The sequence below is a fragment of the Barbus barbus genome, assembly GCF_936440315.1.
Source record: "Barbus barbus genome assembly, chromosome: 17".
Lineage (NCBI taxonomy): Eukaryota > Metazoa > Chordata > Actinopteri > Cypriniformes > Cyprinidae > Barbus > Barbus barbus.
Window position 1 is genome coordinate 21,582,617 of NC_136745.1, and position 13,477 is coordinate 21,596,093.

The 13,477-nt window shown below is 37.0% G+C and overlaps 1 pseudogene across 1 annotated transcript; it reads right to left on the reverse strand.

Annotated features, from left to right (window-relative positions):
- Positions 1-4: 4 nt before the first annotated feature.
- On the reverse strand, positions 5-4,174 carry LOC306883611 (endonuclease 8-like 3; annotated as a pseudogene). Its single transcript has 10 exons — positions 4,166-4,174; positions 3,388-3,497; positions 2,604-2,737; positions 2,048-2,259; positions 1,873-1,937; positions 1,622-1,798; positions 1,360-1,528; positions 882-1,286; positions 327-476; positions 5-181 (listed from the first exon to the last, which is right to left on the reverse strand). The product of its transcript is annotated as an endonuclease 8-like 3 (transcript).
- Between the last annotated feature and the right edge of the window lie 9,303 nt (positions 4,175-13,477).

Sequence of the window (13,477 nt, forward strand, 5' to 3'; positions counted from 1 at the left end):
GGATTCAGCAGCCAGGCAGATTTGAGATGCCAGGGCCGTTCTCAGCCCACTGGAAGAAATTACATTGCTTGCCCATTTTAACTGGGCATGTGTAGAAGTTGCGGCCATTATTCGGTTTCAGCACAGTCTTCATAAGAGTCCGTTTGCCATGATGACACATGGGAAAATGGAGGTCTGCCCACTGTTGAAAGAATCAGAGTTGATATGAATACAAACCACCAATTCTGGTTTAAGTATCAAACTTTCAATTTATTTCTAATTGATTTAAAACATTGAAATTGTTTTAATTTTACATTGGTTTCAAATTTAAGTTAATGCTTTCTTACCTCGAAGAAGTTACATTGAGTCTCTCGTGGCAGGGAGCAGGTGTAGAACTGCCTGCCTTTGTTATCGCCTTCCTTAGTGACCACCCTCAGGATGCACGGTCGGTGATGACTTTTGCAGCAGGGGGTTGTGGGTGGGGATGTGCCATTGCTCTGTGTGCCCCTGCTTAGTTGTGGTGAGATATGATTCTGTTATTCAAAATCAGCTGTATTTTTTACATTTTGCCATCAAACTTCATTCAAAATGATCATTCACTAAAAAACACCATAATTTACTTTCAATAAGTTTTTTGCTGATCACAATAGAAGATATTCTAAAGAATATTTTTGTTCATACAAAACAGCAGTGAAGCCTATTGACTTATCGTATGCACAAAAAACACACAAAAAGATTTTCCCCATAAAATGTATTGGGTGTTCTGCAGAATAAATTAAGTTAGGTTTGGGATGACCTTGCTATAAATCATACTTGCTGGTATTATTTGGCTATAGAATATATATTAATGAACAGAAATATCAGTATTTCACTAATACATCTTGTCACAGGTGAAACTGCACACGCTCATCTTGAGGATCCGATGTGCTGCATGCTTCCTCCAGACAGTCCATTCGTGGTTTTCATTCTCTTGTTAGGCTGACTGTGGTCTGCTTGAGATTCTCTCTTATGGGGCTTATTGCCTTTGAATTGCATCCCACTCACGCCATTACTGGGACTCTTCCACTGCCAGTTGCTGTGCGTGCTCAGACCCCTCATTGTCTCTAGTGTGTGTGCCTGGTTAATGGCAGGACTTGAATGAGAGTCAGGTTTTGCACTGAGGCTGGTTAGGATTAGAGTGGTGGTCCCAAATGCCGTCTTACAATTCATCTTTATTTCCTGCAGGGGTTTGCTAAAACTGTTGTAGGGGTAGCGAATCAGGTCTCGACTCAAAGGTGAATGTGCCAGCTTTGTGGGCTCTTTAGGTACTGAGAAAAGAGAGCAAGTTAGATATGAACTCAGAAATGTTAATTTCTGTACTAATACATGTCTGAAACTTACCCTCCGGTCTAGGGCTCATACAAGCGTCACAATACTTGTTAACTGATCGATTGATTAAAATACAAAGGCAACATGCCCACTCTTCCTCCTTTTGTTTAGCCACATGATCAATGCTGCTCGGTATACTTGATAAGCCCTTCCAATCAGACTATTACGAGTTGGGAGTTTACTGTCAAATTGAAAAGTTAGCAAATAGATTGGATTCTTGTGTGCAAATGTGTGTATGAATTAGTAGCTATGAGAGGAGGTGCAGCTCATCTAATGTTCACTTGGATCACCAGTTTGACAGCGCTGACAGTAGCATGTCATCCTACCGTTGTCTCCCAGTCGACAGACGGTGACAGCTCCACTGCACTGGCCACAGTTTGGACGTTTATAGACCTTTTAATGCTTGTAAAGTGGGGATCCATTCTTTCTACACTGTTTTGAAAAGTAAAAACTGAATGCAGATCTGACAAAAAAATAAAATCACAAATTTATTGTCTCGAAAAATGCAGAGAATAAAATGTGAAATAAAGTGTGAAATCTCTTGTCAACTTCACAAGATGGTGAACTTGTTCACTTGTCAACTGCCTGACCTTTAAAAGTGCAGAAAACTATTTTAAACAAGGTGTAAAACATCCATTCAACTGTATTATGCGACAGAGATAGACTTTTTTGTGTTGGTACTGCACAAAGCAAATTGTACCTTCACAGCCGGGTTAAGGCCACTGTCGAAGAGCGCTTCGTTTTTAATTATGTTTCCTAAAAGGTAAGACAGCCTGATCCAACAGAACATCACAGAGCATTCTCTCACTCTCTCTCTTTACAGCCTCCACCGCCTGAGAGAAACTAAACTTGGGCGAACAGATATCGAGAGCCTCCATGGCTCTTACTCTCTGCACACAGTCCTCTGAGAGTCTAGGGGATGCAAACAGAATTATTATTCCCTGAGGAGTCAGAATCTTTGAAGGCTCAGTGTATAAATGAATAAAGTCAGGCTGTCTGGATCACGCTGAGTTATGATCGTCTGGAATTTAATCAGGCATAGCGAACGTTTCTGCAACAGGGAAGTTGTCTACTTAAGGCCTGCACATGATGAGCTGACCTCTCTGATGTACATTAGGATAAAGTGCTTGACCCGAAGGACTTGCGATGAAGATGCTTTCTAATCCAGGATTAAATTTAACGCTTATCCTAGAATACTTAGGAATTAAATGGAAGTTAAATATAACTATAATCCGAGCTATTAGAAGTAGTGTTACCTGATTTCTACAGTTGTGTCAAAGAAACAGACAGCATCATCGGTAAGTTGAATAACCAAAACTTGGGGTTTTCCTTTCCCAGGTCCTTCCCCAGGGGGTTTATCCTCAAGGAACCATTCATGCCGAAGTGCAATCTAAATCACATTTAAAGTACAGTTGAAAGGATTTCACTACTTTTTTATACCAATGAATTTCTAAAACCTTTTCAGTCATTGTGATTACTGGATAAGGATATCTGTGCTGGATTGTCATTTGCATAACATTTGCCACTTTATCAATCACACAGACTAGTCATGCTGGCTTGTTAGAGAGGAAACCATTCTCCAGCACTCACAATGAACAATATCTGGCCTATTAAATATTTTAAAGCACAACATAGCTGAATTTTTTTTTATATATTTATGTTCTGAAATTCACATTTGTAAATGATGTGCAAATATTTTACATTTGCAACTTACGAATCTTAATTACATCAATTTAACATTAAATTGACTTCTTTCCTGTACTGCCCTTTAAGATGTCCAAAAATAGTCATTACAGTCAGCAACTTAATGTAACCATAAATCAAAACATAATTTCATGAATTCGGTGCTTTTCAAATCTAAACAGGGCTCTGGGAAGCAAGCCAGAAAATTTCAATCTGCCTTCCTGAGGTAAGAAACTTATATTTGGTCCACAACGTCAAACAAATCACTACATAAAATTATCATTTAAAATAGAAAGCAAAATTGCATGCATCAATCTACCCTTATTTGGTTAATTTGAATTTTTTTTTCAACAAACCTCTGAAGCTCTGAAGCCAAAAAACATGAAGAGCTCTTTCCCCAGTGTCTCCACCCCTGTAAACTCACATCCCATAAAGCACTGGAAAGAGCTCCTGGTACTGTCATCTGACTGAAAAAAAGAAACGAAGCAAGCAAACATTCGTATGTATGTCATTTACGCAGGACTGCTATAGCTGTCATGCACTTACTGATTTGTTGGTTTCATTTCTTCGTATGTAAAACTTTCTGTCCTTTTTGGACCCCTTTATAAGGGTTGTTTAACAGTACTTTCATATAAACTTTGATCAGAATGTAAGTTATCTGTGTAATCTATTTCATCAGTTTATTATTTCATTCTTTATTAGATTGTGATTATGATTTTATCATTTAAATAGCTTACATTCATGTGAATATATTTTTATGGCAATATTATGCAAACGATTCCATTGAATAACGACTTTTTGCTCAATGAAAATAGCCTGTTTTCCCTTAATAATCTGGATGACTCCAAAAGATTTCTTATATTCTGGGTAATGTTTATAAAATGACACAGGCTACTACACAGGCTATATAGCCTATATCTTTAAAACCTTTCCTATCTTCAATGAATTTAGTGAAAAATACGCTCAGTCAAGTGTAGATAGATGTATTACTTTTCTACTTGAGTTGCTGCACATCATTTCAGTCAGTACAACTTTTTGTATTAATTTGGATAAAATAAACATGAAAAGGGGTTCATTATTTTATGTTATATTGAATACAACTGGTTATTTGTGCACAGGTGAAAACCCCCTTTACTGGCCCCATTGAGAAGGTCCATCAGGGGACAATGTTGTGGGTCCATCAGGGGACAGTGTTGCCCTGACGATGGCCCTGGTACAGGTAAAAAGCATTCCAGATCTGTGACTATGCAAATATCATTATCCTGTTACACAACAGTTAAAAAGACCCAAACATATTGTAGCCTAAATTAACTAAATCACAATTATTTTTAGTATTTTCACTGAATGTAGAGATTTATGTTCATTTTAATATACACTACTACCGTTTAAAAGTTATTTTGTTAACAACTGTTTATTGAGTTTTATTTTGTGGAACAGTAGTACAAAACAAAAATCAGCTGTACAAATTTAAAACCCACTCCAATCCATCCCACCTCTTGGTAGACTTAAAAAAATATATAAATAAATAAAATAACATAAATAATAATTATAAACACATATTAATTAATATTAATAGATAAACAAATAACAATAAAATAATTTTTACAAAGATTTTAGAAAAGAAGACACAACATTAAAAGCTGAATGCCATGAATTAACAGTTTTCACATTAGATCCATGTATACGAGAAGTAGAGAGCTCCATCGAGATAATATCCAGCAAATACACAGTCCAGGTTCATCTGTCCATTGTGTGAGGAGGATTCCAACGGTTGATCAGCAATTTTTTTGCTGCTGTGAGAGCAGCTAACGGTAAAGATATTTGTTGGACGGACAAGGTGAAGTCCCAAAAGTCATTCATGAAAAAATGGCACAAAGTCAAACATAACTCAGTACCCAACAAATATGATAGGTCCTGTGAGAGCTGAGTCCAAAAAGGTGAGAGAGAGGGCACTCCCAAAAAATATGCAAAAACGTGCTTAAAACTCCTTGGGAACAGAGATTACATTTAGGAGAAGACGACAGATTCATATAAAAATGTTTCAATGGAGTCAAGTAAACCCTATGCAGCAATTTCCAATGAATCATTTGGTGATTAGGGTTTTTAGAAGACAATTTAAACATACCCCATAACTGATCGGAAAATAAAACATGCACATCCTCATTAAGATCCTTAGCCAAAATAGTTGTAATTGATAAAGGTTTGTATGAATGCTCAAGAAGAAAGAAACAGATGACTGAAGCAGAGGAGGGAGATTCCTCAGAAGGAAGGATTAGTTTGCGCAAAGGGTGAACAGGCAGTTGAGAGTTCCAAGGCAAATACATAAAAAAAGGAGGTGCCTGGCAGATTATATTGAGTTTTAAGGTTCTGGATGGATTTTAAACCACTATCATCATAGATATCTCCCAGAGTGTTTACTTTATTATGAGTCCATTGCGGATGGAGTACTGCCTGACAAAAGGTTATTATTGTGGAAAATAGGCGAATGCCTATGCCATTTTGTAACTAGTTGTGAACATCTTTCAACATCCCTCCATGTGGAGAGGAGGTGGGGTACAATGGGACCAAACCAAGATTTACACTGCAGAACTCCCGAAAAAACAAGATGCTTCAATTTATACGAATAAACAATAGATTCCTCAATTGCTCTCCAAGACACAGAAGAGTCAGGATCAAACCAAACTGCTAAAGGGCGGAGGGAAAAGGCTTGAGCATACAGTCTAAAATTAGGGAAAGAAAGACCTCCATGTAATCTACATCGTTGTAAGGTAGACAGTTTAATACGAGGATGTTTCCCATCCCATATATACCGTGAAACACATGCATCTCGTTTGTTCCAGCAGCTAACCGGTGGAGCGAGAGGAATCATGGAAGAAAAGAAATTGATACGTGGGAGAACATTCATTTTAATCACCGATATACGAGCCTGAAAAAAAGTAGGAAGACGAAAGCAATTTTCCAAATCTGAGGATACTTTGGCTAGAATACCATTATAGTTTTTTGAGACGATTTCCTGCAGGGAAGGAAAAACATCTATCCCCAAGTACTTAAAGTTTTGAACCAATGGAATAGATATAGAAAGGGACATGGAATCAATTTTAGAATTGAGGGGAAGTAAACATGACTTGCTTCAATTCATTTTAAACCCAGAGAGAGATCCAAAATGGTCAAATAAATTCAGCACATGAGGAATAGAATGTGACGGCTTCTCCAAAAACAATAAGATATCACCAGCAAACAAAGAAATATTATGATGAGTATTCTGTATGGGAGAAATAGTTTCAGATTGTCAGACCGCTTGAGCTAAGGGTTCCAAGGATAGGGTAAATAACAGAGGAGAAAGTGGGCAACCCTGACGAGTACCTCGATGTATAAAGAATGGGTTAGAGTGAACAGCACCTGTGAGAACAGAGGCTGCTGGATTGGCATACAGAACTTTTATCATATTTATGAAACTCGATCCCAGACCCAGATGCTGTAGAACCGCCCATAAATAGTTCCATTCTAGCTGGTCGAAAGCTTTCATCGCATCTAGAGATAATAATGCGCAAGGGGAGGACAAACTATTATTTGAATTAATAATATGATATAACCAGCGTAAGTTATCCGAAGCTGAGCGAGATTTAATGAATCCTGTTTGGTCATGATGAACTAGCCTATTCATAAATTTCTCTAGAGGACGAGATAGTACTTTAGCATATAATTTAACATCAAAGAAAGTGGTTGGTAACTAGAACAGGAAGTCAGATCTTTATTTTTTTTTAATAAGAGAGAAATAACAGCTATATTAATAGATGGGTGAAATGAGCCTTGAGTAAAAATGTATCATATATAACATGAGGGGACCTAAATCCGACCAAAAAGTAGTATACAATTCGATTGGAATGCCATCTATGCCTGGGAATTTCCCCTTGTTCATAGATCGAATTGCTGACCCCAGCTCCTAAAGCGAGATCGGTTCAGCCAGGTATTCCGAATCTGAATCTGACACCCTAGGTAAATCAAGGTTGGACAGAAAAGATACAAAAGAGTCAGGGTCACCATCAGCAGAATAAGTATAGAGGTTAGAGTAAAAAGAGTGAAAGGCGATATCAATGTCTTTTGGGTCTGCCATAATGAGCCCAGATTGGGATTTCACAGCTGAAATATTATCAAACTTTTCATTGTTGCGTAATCTTAGGGCTAAAAGGTAGCTTGGTCTACTCCCTTGAAAATAGTCATTCTGCCTGGATCTTTGGATCAGGAATTCTGTCCTGGATCTCAGTAATGAATTGAGTTCGGACCTAACACCATGATTTTACTGAGTGTATTGTCTGAGAAACAACACTGATTATCTCTAGTCAGATTCTGGAGCTGTGATTCCAGTTCAACTATCTTTTTGTGTCGGGTTTTCTGAAGGAAAGAAGCATATGAAATTGAGTTATTCCTTATAAATCCTTTAACTGCATTCCAAAGTGTTTGAGGATCATCCACTGAACCTTGGTTAATTTCAATAAACTCAGCAAATTTATTTCTGAATTGACTGCAAAATTTTTCATCCATTTCAACAATTTAGGATTAAATCGCCTTCTAGTGGCACGAGATGGCCGAGGGATCAAAGGAACAGATATCGGCATCACGAACAGCTGAAGATGAAGATGTAGAAATGAAAATATAGTCAATTCGCGAATAGGATTTATGAGTAGCAAAAAAGAAAGTGAAAGCAGACTTAGCACAAGGGTTTAATAAACACCAACTGTCCACCAAAGAGGATGCACAGGAAAATCCATGGTGTAAAATTTTCAGGGTCGGTGTAAAATTAACAATGTTAACATTGTTTTAACACTACATGGTGATAAAATAACGCTGCTGTTGTTATTTGTAAGACAGTGTCAGTGTGAAATTTAAGTGTATTTTCAAATTTCACCCAAAGTGGAGTAAATAATCCACGCCTCCATTTAACGCTAGGCCACCAGTCTGTGTCCACCATTTTCTTTTACTTGAAGGCGAAGAAAAAACTGGTAAATCAGATTCTCACACAGTATAGCTAAATTAAATGGTTATTTTTAGATGTTAAGATAAATCGGGGCCAGGTTGTACTCATTTGATACCTCAGTAATTCAGATACCTCAGAAAACGCGCTGCATACCCTAATTCAGCATGAGCAAAACACGCAGTTACAATGTTTGTAACTGTAAAAAAGCTTATAGTTATATAAAAGGATAAAATATCAAGGACAGGAGGAATATTTTCAGGGGATAAAAACTATTGAAAGAATTTATATAATAGGCGGATGAAGCCGTGACGGACTCTAAATTGACGAGAAGCGTCGCGCGCGCCATGTCACACGTTGTTTTAAAGATGTGATGCGGCCAGCATAATGTTTCAGCTAAGATAGTCGCTAGGTGAGTTCCTGGCTTAAAATCTACCCTCGTCGAACACGGTTTTAGGTGTTTATTTGACCATGCAAGTTGCCGTTTTACTAAGCATTGTCTGTGGAAGAACGTATAAACGCGCTGCATACCCTGATAGCACACATACATCTTGGAGACATCTATTTGACGTCTGCATTTACATCTGCAAGACGTATTTTTTAGGTTGTTTACTCATCTGCAATATGTATAGGACGTTTCCTTTTAGATGTCAAATAGATGTCTATTAGATGTCTTTAAGATGTTTATGATTTAGAATGTACGTAAAACTGACATCTTAAAGACATCTGTCAGACGTTTGTAGACAGCAGATGCTTTCCAGATCAAGAGATCTTTAACAGACATCTTGCAGACGTATGTGTGCTATCTGGCTAATGCTAACAAAACCAAGTTCTAATTCGAGGGGTGCTGCAGGCCTGGCTTTTTTTTTGGATGCAAACATGAGAAATATCACCAAACCAACACTTTATCAGGACAAAAACGTCACTCAGTTTAATCACTTATTAGCGAAACTTGCTTGGTTGGTTTACGAGTTAGATGTAACCTAGCGGTGTTTGTGTGTTTTATTTTTTTTATATTGGTGTCATCTAGATGACAGTTTGATATACTATGGCAAACACTTGGAAAAACAACTAGCTTGGTTAAAAAAAAGTGCACAGACTGTCTGTGACTATCCTAATAGTGAGAGTGTTTCATTCCGAAGAAATGCTGGTTCAAGTGGAATGTAAAGGGAACTCGAAATGGATCCGAATACCAGTGAAAGATGATTGTTTTGACTTCTGTGAATTCATTAAAGAAGGCAAGTTTTTCACATTTAGAGTAATTTTACCTTCATTTTGTTGAAGTGTTATTCACTTGGAAATCAATGATTCTTATTCATATTTAAAAGTATGAGTCATAATATATCATATAATATGTATTATAATTTTTGCATTAGACATTTAGTATATTATAAATGCCCTTAATCCCAAATAATATTCTGATCACACTAAAGTGGTTTTATTAAATTTTTTAGTATATAGTAATGTTAACAAATCTTTGTATCTTTCAATACATTTGACTGTAATTCTAGCCTACTGATCTGAATAGTTATTTAATTTATTATATTGTGTTAAATAAAAAAATAAAAATAAAAAAAGTATTACTTGCATTTGGAAATAATACCAAGCGATTTAAATGTTGTCATTTCAGTATGTTTGAACATGAAATCGAATTGTATTTGTTTCTACCTCTAAGCTTCTGCAAAGTTCAACTTGCCGCATGGAGCTAATGTGGTTTTTAAAGACTCTTTGAAAATATCAAAGGTGTCCTTCAGAATTTTGGATGGTGATAAATCAGGTAAGAAACTCATGACCTGCTGCCATGTTCAAAATGTATAATCTAGTTTGTATTCTTTCTTCACAATACATGATGATAGCATCTGTCTTTTTAATGTTCATATTGTCTTGTGTGCTGTATGTGATTCTAAGATAATGTTCCGCAAGCTGAGACCGATTTCTCTGAGCCCTCAGGCCCTGAGTCGTCATTTTCATCAGTGGAATCAGAAGGTTCAGATTCCACAGTGATTCCACAATCTTCAAAGGCACGCAAAAAGCGATTTTTAGAAGAACCTTCTGACTGCAATGTCAAAAGATGTCAGTTATTTTTCCTCTCTTGCTTAAGTTTTGTCCTTGAACGATATAATTTTTGATACTGTATCAATAATCTTACCAACATTAGTATATCAAAGACTAGTTTATTTGCATTCAACCTCTTTATTTATTTACTTTTTTACAGCGAGTTTATGCAGCGCTGCACTCAAAACCAGGAAGCTCTGATATATTGAAGGAGTACGAACAAACGAAGAGCCTGTCTGACAAGACACGAAAGAAGCTGGTAAACATCCCTGTGTCTGATATGGTAGAGAAGTATGGGTAAGTGACCAATAAAATAATCATCAGTCTAGTTTATATATTTATCCCGTTACATTTTGTATGTAATGTTAATGTCTTTTATTTATTTATTTTTGTCATGCTGTGCTGTAGGAGGATTCCGCCAGTCAGTATCCGTGTAAGCTATGCTCTTGGAATCATTACTCTGTTCCCCAATTTGAAGGATAAGTGTTCACCGAGTGGTTATGTAAGTACAGTACATTGAGACTGTACACTCTCTTTATTTCAGCGCATATCAAATGCATGAGTCAATTAAATTATTTATTATACTGAAATGATTTATCTCAGATGGAATCTGCAGACTTTTTTTGCCATTGTCTGCACATTTTCTTCTAGAAAAATCTGCATAATTCTGTGGAAGGAATGTAAACCTTGTCAAATGTGTAAAGCTTAGAATGCTGTTATTGGTAGCTGTAAGTATCACAAAATAAGTTTAAATATTTTATAGTTTGGGTAGTGCATTGTGTCTAGTGGGTCATGCACAGAACTTCTGTAAACAATAAGTTATTCTGCAAAATTGTGTGCATGCGATGCCGCCTGGGCCTAATACATTGATGCTGACTTATTGATGCTAAAGGTTTGTTTGACAGGAACAGTGCTATGATTCACGCGGTGGCCAGGGTTACATTGCCTACAGATTGAAAACTGTTCAGCGCAACTCTGTAAATAACTTGAAGGGGGCATCAAAGGTTGTTTACCAAGATGGTCCTAAGACTTTGCGTGAGACATCCTCAACAACTGAGCAGCTGTCAGGTGATGAATGCACAGAAGCTATATCCATGATGAAGCATTCAACAGATGCACCAGTTATTAAGGATAAAATGAAGACAGCATTCAAGTACAGGCAGAATTTGATACATGATCCAGACAAATCTTCACTCATCCTTGATTACTTTCCCCAATTTTTGGATACACCATGCTTGTTAAGAAATATAGAAATTTTGATGTTAATTGTACAGTATATGTAATTGTAATGTTTGTTATTGACATGATTTCTCTGTGTGATAGATTGAACAAGACTTTACTATGCTTTTTGGAGATGAAATCTCAAGCAAGTTTATTGCTAAATGGCTAACATTCTACAAGCCGAGAATAATTGCTGACTGCAAAAACCTGCAACCTGAGCATCAAGACATTTCTTGAGCGAGTTGGATCTACACAGCCCTTCCTCCTCTGTGTTGGAGAAAAGAGGAGTAGCATAACTTTTTTTTAAGAAGTCTGTGAAGAACTTTAAAAACATTGGCCAAGAAACATCAACATCAGTTGGCTTCTGGGGAGTGTAGCATTTTAGGTTCACCTTGATTGAGAATGACCTTCAGCGTTGCAGGATAAAGGAGAACATTCTGGATGCCAGCGTCTCTCATCTCCTTCCTAATTGGCGCAAATGCACTTCTTTCTTTTGCGGTGATGGGAGACAAATCTGGAAAGAAAGACAGTGTTGCTCCGTCTGAAGTTTTCACCGGGGCATGAAGTCTGGCTTCCCGCAGAATGAGCTCCCTGTCCATGTACCGCAGCAGTTTAAAGATGAAAACCCGTGGTTTAGCGCAATCTGAGGAGAACCTTGTGTACATGCGCTCGCTCCACTTCAATCTCTTTGCCCGCCAGAGACAGGAGCCACGTCAGTAGTGATCTTTTCAAAAAGACCATAGGGTCGTCCTTTTTGGAACCTTTTCAGGCAATCCAACCAGACACAGATTGCTGCGCCTATTGCGATCCTGCAAGTCCACAACCTGTTGCTCGAGCACGGCTACTCGCCTATCGTGATCTGCGACAACTTTCTTTTGTTCTTTCATCTCCCCTGTAAGAAGATCCAGTTTAGAGCATAGCGACTGAACGACTGACATGTGAGAAGCGAACTCTTTCCGCATCGCCTTCACCTCGGTTCTTAGAATGTCCTCAAAGTGTGTAACAGTGTTCGCCATCTTGTCCATCATATCGCTCACGGTCGGTGGCTTGGATTTCTTCTTAATCGTAGAAGCCGATGGAAACAACTCCTGCTGTTTACGACTGCATGCTATCAGGTAAAGCACCACTAATGAATAAAACTTAAAACAAAACGAAAAAAATCTGCAAAAAGAGGCCAAACATATGGAGCTCTACTCGAGTGCGACTAGGTTCATGAGCATGTCACGTGATTTTAAAAGATATCTTGAACAGAAACCAATTATTTTTTTCAGCAGGGATGCATGAAATTGTTCAGAAGTGACAGTAAAATATTTCTGTTTCAAACAAATGCTGTTCTAAGTTTCAAAAATAAATAAATAAAAATAAGAATATATAAATAAGGAAAGGCTGCAGAAAATTCAGCATTGCCATAACAAAAATCATTTTTTTTTTTTTTTAAATATGTGACCCTGGACCACAAAACCAGTCTTAAGTTGCATGACCTGGGGTATATTTGTAGCAATAGACAACAATACATTGTATGGGTCAGATATATAAATTTTTCTTTTATGCCAAAAATAATTAGGATATTAAGTAAAGATCATGTTTTGTAAATGTCCTACCATAAATATATCAAAACTAAATTTTTGATTAGTAATATGCTTTATTTGGACAACTTTAAAGGCAATTTTCTAAATTTTTGATTGAAAGCTTATTTATTCAGTTTTTAGATGATGTATAAATCTCAATTTCATAAAATGTACCCTTATGACTGGTTTTGTGGTCCAGGGTCACATATATTAAAATAGAAAACAGCTATTTTAAAGTGCAGTGCTATTTAACAAGCTTAGCCAACTGTTTTTACAGTATTTGTAATCAAATAAATGCGGACTTGTTGAACATAATATGTATGTATAAATTAGAGTCAATTGTTTATATTTATTTACACTAGTCATACTGTATGGACTACTTGTATAGGCTTTAGTGGAGATCGACAGATGTCACTTCGATTGTTTGTCTTTATTATTCCGTGGAAAAAAAATACAACATTCAAATGTAAAACTTCACAGAATTTAAATTTTGGCCAACTTTTTTTTTTTTAAGAAATGAAATCTAATTCTTACTCGAGCTGCAGTAAGGACCCAAGTGCATGGGGGGTGCTGTTGGGGTGGCATATAACAGTGCACACTGCTTATCCTGCCCCAAAACATTCTTAACACA